Raw genomic sequence first — 12,401 nt, forward strand, 5'->3', positions numbered from 1 at the left:
GCGTACATCTCAAGAAGATGAGGGGTAACGAGATCAGTATATCGTTTATAAAATTTGTCTGTAAGCCCATCCGGCCTGGGCCCTTATTGTTGATTAATGACATTATCGCCTCTTTAACATCGGTTTCGTCAATCGGTTGACTGATATATTCCCTATATCCATCAGAGAGCCAAACACAAGCAATGTCAGCAAGAAAATCATTCAGGGCATAGTCATCTCCTCCCCCGTGTTGCTTATAAATTTCCATAAAAGTCACGAAATTGTTCTACTATGTCCTGTGGTTCATGGTGTTCAATCCCTTGGTCGTCTACCATCTTGGTAATGTGGTGATGTTCAGACCTAACGCGTAGTGCAGTAGCAAGCTTCCTACCAGGACGCCTAGCTTCCCCATGGGCTCTGGCCAAATGGCGTCGCGACATAAAGCGTACCTCAGAATCCTCCAGTGTTTCATGTTCTTTGAATAAATCCTGGAATCCAACTAGAGATGCCGGTGTTGAGTCAGCCAGATATTTTGTTTCAAGCTCCTTTAACGCCGCCTCAGTCTTGGCAATCTGACCCCTTATGTCTTTTAAAATGCCTGATGATGTGCCAATGCAGACCCCCCTTATTGTGACCTTGAAGGCCTCACAGAGCACTGCTGCACTGTTCACTGACCCAACTTTTCTTTTAAAATATTATATGTTGGCCTGTCTAAGGGTATCTTCAAATATCGGGTCAAGGAGAGTCTCAGCACGGAATCACCATGTAAAAGGGAGGTGTATATTTGCGGGGATTCGAATGCCTAACATTACCAGATTATGATCTGATAAGATGCGCGGGAGAATATGCACATGTTGTACCCACCCATTGCCTTCTTCATTTACTAGCCAATAGTCCAAACGCGACCAGCTGTTATAGGCCGGTATGACATGTGTGCCAACCTTTTCATCAGCATTGCGGACCCGCCAAACGTCTACAAGGCCCATCTCCAACATGGCATCTTAGACACACTGTGTGACCTTGACAGTGCGTATCCCTTGTGGATTAGATTTGTCAAGGGTCGGGTCGAGATGCATATTAAATACCCCCCGCCCCCCAGATTATAGCTGTCTCTGGCCAAGTGCGTAGTAGCTCCAGGAGCTGGACGAAGACCATGGAATCATCCACAACTGGACCATATATATTGATGAAGGTTACCATAGTGATCCCCAATTTGCCCTGCACCATGGCCCAGCGACCCTCAGAATCCGTGTGGGATAGTATCGGGAAAAAAGGGGACACCTCTCCCAACCAAAATCAGGACCCCCATAGTTAGCATAGTTAGAAAGGGATGACGCCAGCCTGTATCCCGCCCACCTGGTGGCAATGTTAGCTTCCTTTTGCTTACTTAAGTGTGATTCTTGCAGGGGAGCAACTTGAACCCTGTGTCGCTCGAGGTATGCCAGTACTTTGCGGATTTTTCTGGGAGAGTTTAGCCCACGAACATTCCATGTTATACAGTTGTATCTTGCACCCATCTGTACTGATGTAATATAAGCACCAGGTATGAACATAGAGCAGCTTGCCTACCATCAAAGCAACATCTAGACCTGCGACCCTGACCATGCAAATCATCACCTCGCATGTATCAATATCATACCATAAACAAACACCCCCCACCCACTTTGGCAAACCCAATTCACCAAAGCCATGTCCCCTAGTGATCAACAACCCCAACAGCAAACAAAAAACCAAAAACAACAATGCCGAGGAGGGGTATACCCATAGTAGGGACGTAGTGACACCTACCACTCTCACCTGTAAGGGAGAGGGGGGCCGTCACATCAGATATACAAGGCACTCAAAGTGGTTGCACCAGCACGGAGAAAAAAAAGGGTAGCAATAGACAAGATAGAGATATATTAACCAGTATTATTGCCAACTCCTGATGGGGGGGGGATTCCTACACAGAGAGTCATCAAACCACTCCTGAGTGTCAACAAGAAATCAGTTCAGCACCATTAAAAAAACTTAAATGCCACTGAGCCCTAGACATACCAGCATATGCTGACTTCGTCAATTCTGGACCGCTGGCTGCAAACAAAAAAAACACCATCTGTTAGTGAGCTCCACGACAAGCATATTCGAAAGGTTGTCCGCCCCACAAATTTCACTCAGCAGTATTTCAACAACGTCGTCCAGCCTACCCACGATGGTAATATGCGTTATAGAATTCCAATAGAAGCCCAGGTTAGATGTCCTGCACATCTAACCTGGGCTTCTATTGGAATTCTATAACGCATATTAGCAAGCCCATAATCACCGTTTTTTAGCAGCAGTTTCCTGCCGCTAAAATGGTGATAATTTTAACAAGGTTCTTTCTAATATGCCCCTATGTTTATTCTTTTTTTTTTTGCTTAGTAATTGCACCCTCTGTATGCAGTGTCAATTGTGTTGCATCTGAATTGGTGAAGCCGTTTGGGTGTACAGCTTTAGCCCTGATTTATGTAAACTTTTCATCACTGTAGAAGAATCCCCTTTCTCAGCAAAAAAAACACTTTGACCTGGTTTGCGTCAAACCTATTTTACTGGGGTGCTATCTTGGGTGAATTAGGTCAAACATCCATAGGTTTGAGGCAAAGTACGACCTACTAAAAGACATGACTTAGGGCCATATGTATGAAGCGTTTTTCTTGTCGCAAACGCTGCGAATCGGAAATTCGCAGCGTTTGCGACAAGAAAAACGTGAAATGCGATGTATGAAATTATCGCAAATGTTAAGGAATCGCAACATTTGCGATTCCTTAACATTGCACAAGCATTTAGGAAATCGCAAAATGCGATTTCCTAAATGATATGTATGAAATATTTAAAAATTGCGATTTTGGAATAAGATGTCGCAAATTACCACCAACTTGTAGTTGGTGGTAAATTGCGAATTCTTTTCAAAAAGCATTTTTTTTTAAAACAAAAGGTGCCATGTGACGCTCATACATGCCCTTTGGCCATGTATGTGCGCCATATGCGCACACATGTCATTTTCAGGGGTGCAGCAGGGTGTTCTTGAGACACCCCTGCACCCTGGAAAATTCGTAAAATTTCCGATTAGCAAATTGCTAATCGCAATTTTGCCTTTCATTTCTATGGGTCAAGAGGCCCTTAGAAATGAATGGGATGTATTCCTTATTTGCGAATTCGCAACTTGCGAATTCGCAAATAAGGAATTATTGGAAATCGCAAAAAAATAGCAATTATTTACATACATACCGTTTTGCGATTTCCAAATAGCGATTCCTTGAAATTCGCTATTTGGAATTCGCAAAACGATAGAATGATGCATATGGCCCTTAGTGTCAAACAATGACACCTCCTTGAAGCATGAGTTAACAGGTGGAAATTGTATTGTAGTGTCTATCCAGTGTGTTAAACCAGGAGGCCTGAAATCACTAATCTGGGGGGAACTGTGTGAAAGATGTGGACCTGAAGCAGAGAAAACCTCAACTACCTCAACTACCAAGCAACTCGAAGGGATAAAATAAACTACATTTTCATCTGCCTAGGAAATATCAGGTACAGCCTTAAACTCCTGGGGCCAATTGTAAGCATTTTATCACTTGCAAATGGCCCTTTGGTATAATGCTTTTTGGCACATGCCAAACCCTATTTGCGATTCAGTACCTTATAACTGAATCGCAAATAGTGTTTGCAATTCGGTGTTATGAATGGAAATGTTTAGGGCGTCCCTTTCTAATACAGAATCGCAGCGGTATATAAGAATGTTTTGCAACTGGGAATGTGGTCGCAAAACATTCACAGTTAACATCAAGTTGGTCAGAGCAGGCAGTGGTCCTATATTTGAAATGCAATCCATTTTTCTTTAAGGAAAATGGGCTTCATTACAAAAAAAAATGCTTTATTTAAAAAGCAATCACCGACATGGTGGTCTGCTGACACCAGCAGGCCACTATCCCTGTCATGGTTGCCATTCACAATGGGTTGGAAATTGCGACCTGCCTCATGAATATTGATGAGGCAGGTTCATTTGTGACCCACTGCAAATTGCCTACTGTGTCAAACACACTGTTGAAAATCGCAGTTTGGGATTTTCTAATAGCAAATTGCTAAAATTCAGTTTTAGGAAATCGCAAACCCGAAATTTGGTACATCTGGCCTCTGACTTGTTCTGGGAGGGAGCTCTGGAATCAGGCAGCCGCCACTGTGAAAGCCGGTTCCCACCCCCAGGCTTTCCAACACCTCGGAACAATCCACCTTACTTTGTCCAGCTGATCTCAGAGGCCTCCTAAGAACCTACCAAATGTTTTAATTGCTCAAGTAAATGTGAATTGCATGAATGCTGAAGCGCACAGCAGACTTCCAATGTATGGGATTCTTTTGAGTTTGCCTAAGCATGGGAATTTATACTGGAATGGTATGCTTCCGGTACGAATTCAATGCTTGGCAGCAAACACCCAAGTCTACACCATATTAAAAGGGTGTGAGCTGTGCAACCCGGCCTAATTGGTGCTCCAGCATTGGAGTAGAGAGCAGCCACAGACCATTCTTTGCAGATTAGGCTTCAGAATGTGTTTGTCCCCGGGATCAATGCAGCAAAGTGAATGTCATTGCTGCACTGTGGATATAAGGAATTGATTCATTGTTTGCAAGGGATCTGAGATTTTCAAAGTTAATACATTTGCAAACTTTTCTTTACTGGGAAGCACATGCTCTATTGTAGCAATTGACTCTCTCAGGGTAGTGAAGCAGAGAAGTCCAAGGCCTACTCAGGGGGGGTGGTGTGGGCTAGTACCCACAGCTCTCTGGTATGCATCAATAACACTAAATACATTGATGTTTAGTCACTGCCTGTACTTATATAAAAGGAAAAGTAATTTATTGCATAATCACTACTAAATAATGTGCATTAATTAAAAATATATACTGTTAGAAATGGGATCTCTGGTTGGCTGAGGCCTGAGCCAAAGCCAGGTAGAGACCACCACTCTAGTTAGGGCAAGGGAGTTACACTCCAAAGATAACCCCTGCTCACCTCCTTGGTAGCATGGCACGAGCAGTCAGGCTTATCCTGGAGCCAGTGTGTAAAGCATTTGCGCACGCACACAACAGCAACAAAATCCCAGGCACACTACAAAAGGAACTCCACACAAGGTTATGTCAAAAATAGCCTTTGTATTCTCAAAACGCATTAGAATAGTAAACACAAAATGTACACTGTGCCAACTGGCACGGGGAAATATTTACAGAAGATTATGTACACCTGACAGGGCCACATGGGCCACTTTCAGAACCATCACAAAGTGAACTAGGTAAAAGTCAAATAGATCATAAAACGTACAAGTAAAATAGATCATAGAACGTACAACCAGTAAACACTGGTAATCACTGTATTTTGCATCAGTCTGTGACATAAACTACATCATGCACAGTATCCCACAAGTCTAAATACATTAGACCCTGACCACCTATGTATAAATCACATTAGGGGCGTAAATCACACAGGGAAGTATAATCTCCCTAACACAAACCTAAATAGGCAAACCAACCTCATAATCATAAACCATATTTAGAGGTATCAAACAGGGTGAGTAAAACAATACATTTCCTTGCACCAAAAGCATTAGCACATAAATCACCTTAGCACATAAATCACATTAGGGCCTGGTGCCCTGTAGATGTAAACATCCCCCTGGCCAACTGGCCATCTCAGAAAGGGGGCTCAAACGCCCTATGTCCATAAAGTCGGGCTGCTGCCTAAGCAGCGAAAGTCAAGGTTGCGCCACTGCGCAAAACCTAAAAGTTGCAGCTGCCCACTACTTGCTGGGCAGCTGAGAACAATAAAATGGAGGCCTAAACGCTGCAGCTGGCGCTAAGTGCTGCGCAGCTGTGGAAGGCCTGGCACCTCTGTGGCACTTCTGTCCCTCTCAGGGACTCGCACTTGAATTGCGCCTAAACGGTGCAGCTGCCAACTACTTGCTGGGCAGCTGAAAGAGTTCAAATGCAGCATGAGCTCTCACTGGACCTGGGGATAAACTGTGCCAAAGGTTGGAGCCATCTAGGCTCCACGAAGCATGTCCCCTGAAGCACACGGGCTCCCAAAATGATTAGTTAGCACGTTGGAGCCCTCAAGCTCTAAAAAGTTATGGGGCCAGACTGTGGAGCCCGCAAAAATGTTGGAAAAAAAACGGGCCTTTAAAATAAAGATAGCCCACGTTGGACCACTGAGGCCAATCGTTGGAGCGGACTGGCGCTCTGAAACAAAGCATGACCCCTAGTGGAGCGGCCCGCTGCAACGACGGGGCCGCTCAGTGCATGGTAGGACACTGTGCCTCCATCAGAAACCACGATGCACACCCGGAGCCCCCCCAGCCATTCGACACTCACCGGGCTGTTCTCCTCTGGGGGGGGCTCCTACGGCGGCTTCTCTTCTGGAGGCGGCAGGGGGGCAGGCACCAGCAGTGTGCCTCGCGCCCCCCTTCCGCAGGGAATAGTCGGCGGTGCTTGGGGGGCTCTCACTCCGTACGCCTTCCTCTTCACCCGGGCCCCCTCTTGGGACCAGGGACTCTGCGGCTATGCTCTGGGAGGCGTGGTGGGCTCCTGTTCTCCCGTGTTGGATATCTCGGGCTCCCATCAGCTCACGGGGCCCCGCACCGGCAACACGCAAACTTCAGTCCGGCCATTGCGTCACTTCTGGTTCCGTATGGTGCCCCGCCCACAACCAGGCAGGCCGCGGGCGGCGGCTGCAATCCGGGAAAAGTCACGAGGTGGGCACCCATGCAGATAAATTAATAAAACTGGCACAAAGTGAAATGAGGGGTAGGCTCCCTATTCAGTAAAACTACAAAGCGGGGTGGGCACCCGCTGCAATAACAAAATTAAGACAAAGACGCAGGGTGGGCACCTGCGCACTGGGCATAATCCAATAAGAGGCAGGCAGCCATAATGCAGGGGGGGCACCTGCAATAAAGGATGCAAATAAGCGGGGTGGGCACCCGCCAGGCTCACAGGGAGGAGGGAATCCCCAAGCAGGGGTAATCCCTTTTCAGTAGCGGTGCGCTGTCCAGCACTGCAGGGAAAAGGCAAAGCACTCCCAAGGTGCCCAAGTACCAGAGGAAGTCCTAGGATAAAAATGGAGCAAAGACATACAGCAACCAGCTCCTCAGTAAAAGAAAATCCTCCAGGCATCCAGGGGCAGGGCAGGACCCAGGGAGGCAAGCCTTCCCCTGGGCCCCAGCAGCAGCAAGCCCCTGGTAGATTCAAGGAGCAAAAAAAGAACATTTATGGGGTCACAGCCCCTTCTTTATACAGCTTTTCCTTTGTCTCAGAGGTGCATGCAAGAGCGGAACAAGATGCAACTGGTTCTGGAACACTTTATTTTGCTCAGACCCTCTCCTTATTCACAGGCCTGGCCAGCGACATCAGATGCACCACAGGGGGTGGAGCCAGCATTGGGAAGGGGAGGCCCAGCCCTATTCAGGTCCCAGGTGCAACTCCTCCCTCCCATCTACATGCAGCTCTCCCTATTCAACACAGGGCAGACCCATCCTAGCTCCTGGGACCAAGCACACCAGCCACCCCCTGTCACTCACAAGCCAGACAGTCAATTCACATTCACTGCACACAGAAATGCCAACTTATAAAAGTGTCACTTCTACACTAGACACACTATATCTGCGTACACCGTCATGCAACATTTAACCTCACGAGTTTGCACATACCAAACTCGAGCCTGCACTCCCCACACATCAGGAACTACCATGGACACTCACATCCCCATGCATTCCTATGGGAGGGCAGGCCAATCTCACCACACACACTCAGAGAGAGCACGCACTTTACACTGGGCCACAGTGCTAAAGTGGGCAGAGACCAGAAATCACTACCACTATGTCATTTTAAAAGGCAAAATGTTCAGGGGTGAACCTGCCAAAAGGGCCAAGTCCAACATATACACTCAGGTAGATAGAAATACCTTCGGTGGCACCGACACAACAGTTGACAACCCAGCAAGCCAGAACCATAAATCGAAGTACTCCTAAATATATGTACAGACACAGTATCATAAGATGCGCTCTTAAAAAGTCAGGCCTACTGGCTTTGGCAGGGTGTCACCAAAATTGTAAACATAGAAATATGTAATTTAAAGCCCTTGCAAATCACATTTAATAACATACTCACATGATAACAACTCACAAAAACCTTGATGAATATGTGTTATGAACTTCTCCCAAGTGTATAAGTGCAACCGCCTAAGAGACTTTGCAGACTTAGGGCAAGTTTGGTGGCATCTTCTGGGAGTCTGCAGCCCTCCCTGGAGCACCCCAAACACACCCTTAGGTCATTGGTGGCGCTCATGCCCTTCCTGGGGCACCTCAAGGGATATAGTACGAAGATTCTGGTGACTGTAGTGGGGAGAACCAAGGCCCCCACTGCCACTGCCAGCACCGTACACCAGTGCATAACTTCTGTGAAGCTGGCATTAGAGCTGGCTTTGTTCCTCTCTCCCACCTACGTGAAGCACAGGTGGAGAACAGCTAACAGGTGTACCACCCTACCTCTTGACACTGTGCATGAGAAGCACTCTGCGCTGCCAGGGCTCTGGTCTACCGTGGTAGCCTCTAGATTTTTTTTCACTCTCAGGGGATGGTGTTACCTGGGAAATTATGAATGCATTGGGCCCTAGGGCAAAGAGTGGCTCTAAGAAGGGGCACCACACAGGCCCATCTCGTTTAAAATCATAAAATAAGGTTGTGTCCACCTCAGGGTCTTGGCCCTCACCTTTAGACCAGGCTTATTTTTCTTCTTTCCTCTCCCACTATAGGGTTGATAGTGATGAGGGACGGCCCATTTTACTCCTGATGGTGAGCTCTACCAGAAGTAGTTTTGTCAGGCCACCAACTTCTAAACATTGATTTTCATTGGGGGGTTTGATTTTTAGGCTCCTTTTACCAGACCTGTTCTCTGCCTGAACTAATAAACTCTCTCCTGCTTGGGTGGTGTCTTCCACAGGCCCACCATAGCCAACACAATTCCTGCTACACATCCCCAGATCAATGAATTAACCATCTTTTGGAGGTACTGGTGTGTCAGCAGCTAAGTCAGAAGCCAGTCCACAGAGTCCCTGGTGAAACCTCGAGGGTCGCCGTGCAGGTACATTCTCCTACTGTTCCACCTGGGGCATTAGCAGTGCAGTGTCACTTGCAGTCACAAAGTAGATCTTTGCAGAATAAATGACTGCTGACTTTCTATGGTTTTGTATTAGTGAAATCTGAGCCTGACTATAACGTCTCTGTAACCTTTGTTTTTTTCAGTGAATTTCTACATTTTTTAAATTTAATTTCCTAACCTGTAACTTCTGAGAGTGAGTAAGTGAGTGCATGAGTGTCTCAGCGGGTGTGTGAGTGAGTGCAGGAGTGTTCCAATGGGTGTGTGACTCGGTGTGTGAGTGTCTGAATGGACCTGGGAGTGGCTGTTTAAGTCTCTCACTGGGTGTGTGAGTGGGTGCGTGAGTGTCTCAGTGGGTCTGTGAGTAGGTGTGAGAATGTCTGAGTGGGTTTGCGAGTGCCTCCATGAGTGTGTGAGTCCGTCTGTGAGTAAGTGCTTGAGTATCTGAGTGGGTATGTGAGTGGTGCATGAGTGTCTGAATGTTTCTGTGAGTAGGTGTTTGAGTGTCTGAGTGTACTTTGTTCTGCTGTTTTACTTATTTTAATTGTTTCTCTGTGATCTGTTTTGCTTTATCAGCTCATTTTTGTGCTGTCTGTTTTGCCATCTTCTACTCTGTTTTGTCCTTTCTGCTTGTGTTTCAGCCCTCTCTTTGGCCTTTTCTGCTTGTTTTTCTGACCTCTACTTTGCTTTTGCTGCTTGTTTTTCAGCTTTTATTTTCCCTTTTTCTTCATCTTTTTCACCTTCTAAAATGGGGGAGGGAGTGCTGCAATGTCACTGGGGGAGAGGTGCCACCCAGCCCCCTTCACAGACTAATTTCAGCCCTCGGAACCCCATCCCTCAGGCCCACCATAATTTAATGGGGAAGGCAGATACACTGCTCCTCTCCCCAGGACGATTTTAGCCCTGTGGACCCAATCCCACTAGGGCTCGACCATGTTTACCTAGGTACACTGGATCCTACCCAAGGCACTCAGCGTGCATCTGCAGGACCACAGGGATGCCTCAAGGCCCCCATGGTCCCAGCCAGTTCCCCATCTCCTGCGGGAGCCGACATTGCTATTGAACACAGGGAGCTGCTGGAAATGGAGCTCTGTGTGTGCAAGAGCAATAGTTTTGTCTCTTTCCCTGCCCGCATGTCTGCAGGCAGGGAAAGGGATAACCTCAATTTCCATCAAGCGCTTTAACCGCTCCTGCCCTTGGAACTGGAGTTTCTGCTTTTAATTGGTGAATCTTATACAAATGAACAATACCGGAGGGTGGTGGGCGCACACTGCCTTACACTCCAGCACTCAGTTTGCCCTGATACATCATAATAAATGCAGTGCATAATGACACTTTCTTTGGTGTCAGGCTTTAGTTTTTCACCCTTGTTGGTGCAGCCAGTGCTGTGTATCTCTAGACACGTGTTTTAGGATGATTGTCCTTCTTCAGTAGAGAGCAACACTTTTTTGGGGGTGCTGGAGATGCTGCCCAAAGTCTTCTCAGGTCTCGGTACCACTCGCCCACCCCCTTCCCAAGTGAACAATACCGATCATTATTTGAGGATAGGTACAGACCCCACTGTGGATATGCAGCACAAGATTCGGGATTCCACAGACAAGGCCCCAGCAGACAGGTATCTCTCACACAATGAATTCCGATTCTTAAACACGAAATGTGCCTGAATTCCAGTTTTCTATAAAGTTCCCAAAATACACAAAAAACCTTGACACTGCACCAGGTCACCCCATTGTTTGCGAACGTGGCTCTAAACTTGAGACCCTTGGTCAATGTGTTGATTTTCTTATTAATGAGTTTGTGCCTACAACATGTTTCTACATTAAAGACACTATGGATATGATTACTCAAGTGAAACATCTCCCTTTTGACCCCAACACTGATATTCTGTGTACTCTAGAAGTAGAATCGCTCTACACAAAAATACCACAAATTGAAGGTCTGAAGATTACTGAAAATACCCTTGACTCTAGGACTAGACCTCACCTAGTACTGGCATCATTTATTCTTCACATTCTCCCTATTTGCTTAACACATAACTTCTTTTCTTTTGATGGCACTTTCTACCACAAGTCAAAGGTGCTTCCATGGGAGCAGTCTTTACTCCCAACTTTGCCATTCCATACATGGATGACCTTGAAAACTCTAAGATGGCATCCCCCTTGAACCCTTTTCTCATGAATGTCAGATTCTGGAGAAGATATATAGATGACGAATTTATGCTATGGCATGGCTCCGAATCAACCTTGCTGCTCTTCCTTGATTGGCTGAACATTAACAGCAATGGGCTTCAATTCACACTGACTCACAGCAAGAATTATGTTGATTTTCTAGACTTGTGGATCAATTCCATTGATGGAAAGCTCTTTACCACCTTATATTGTAAACCCACATAGAGGAATACCCTTCTCTCGTATGATAGGCATCACCCCTGAGCCTTAAGGGATTCACTTCCTTTCTCACAATTCTTCTGTATTCAGAGAAATTGGTAATTAAAACACAATTATTTTCATGAGGCAAACATTCTGGCAACTAAACTCTACGCAAAGGAATATCCACAAAAAATTGAAGGCAAATCCCTTAAGAGAGCATGTACTGTTCATGTGAAATACTACTCACACTAAAAACATCAAATGACAGAATGGTTTGTGTAACCTCCTTCTCCCCTATCTCCAACCAAGTCAGAAAATGTATTTTAAAACATTGGCCCATACTAAATGCAGGTGATTGTAACCTGGAACGTCCTTTGATCGCATTCTGAAAGAACTGGAATATCAGAGACCACCTTGTAAGAGCCTGCCTTACCCCGAAAAATACTACACAGACTCTCCCTGACCTATGGGGCTTACCCCCGATAGTGGTACACTCAAAATGTGGGAATTGCACTGTATGTATATTTACCATCGAAAGTAAGGAATTTATGTTTGATAACACCTGGATTACCCTCAATCAATTTTCTAATTGTAACACTGCAAATGTGATTTATGCTATGTTATGTCCCTGCAACAACATATACATTGGCCAAACATCACAGAAAATACGCATATGAATCTGCAACCATCGCAGTCGGATTCAGTGCAAGATCATCAATGTACTATTGGTTGTGCATTCTTCAGAGATGAGATACACAGAGGACGAACTCCGTTGGCAGGTCATCTCCGTGGTTAAACCACCACTTCGAGGAGCTTCAAGGAAGAACTCAAACTGATACTCCGCAGCCTGAACACTGGGATGAATCGACTAGAAGACTGGACCTCTTTCATTTA

The sequence above is a fragment of the Lissotriton vulgaris genome, chromosome 9 (assembly GCF_964263255.1).
Source record: "Lissotriton vulgaris chromosome 9, aLisVul1.2, whole genome shotgun sequence".
Lineage (NCBI taxonomy): Eukaryota > Metazoa > Chordata > Amphibia > Caudata > Salamandridae > Lissotriton > Lissotriton vulgaris.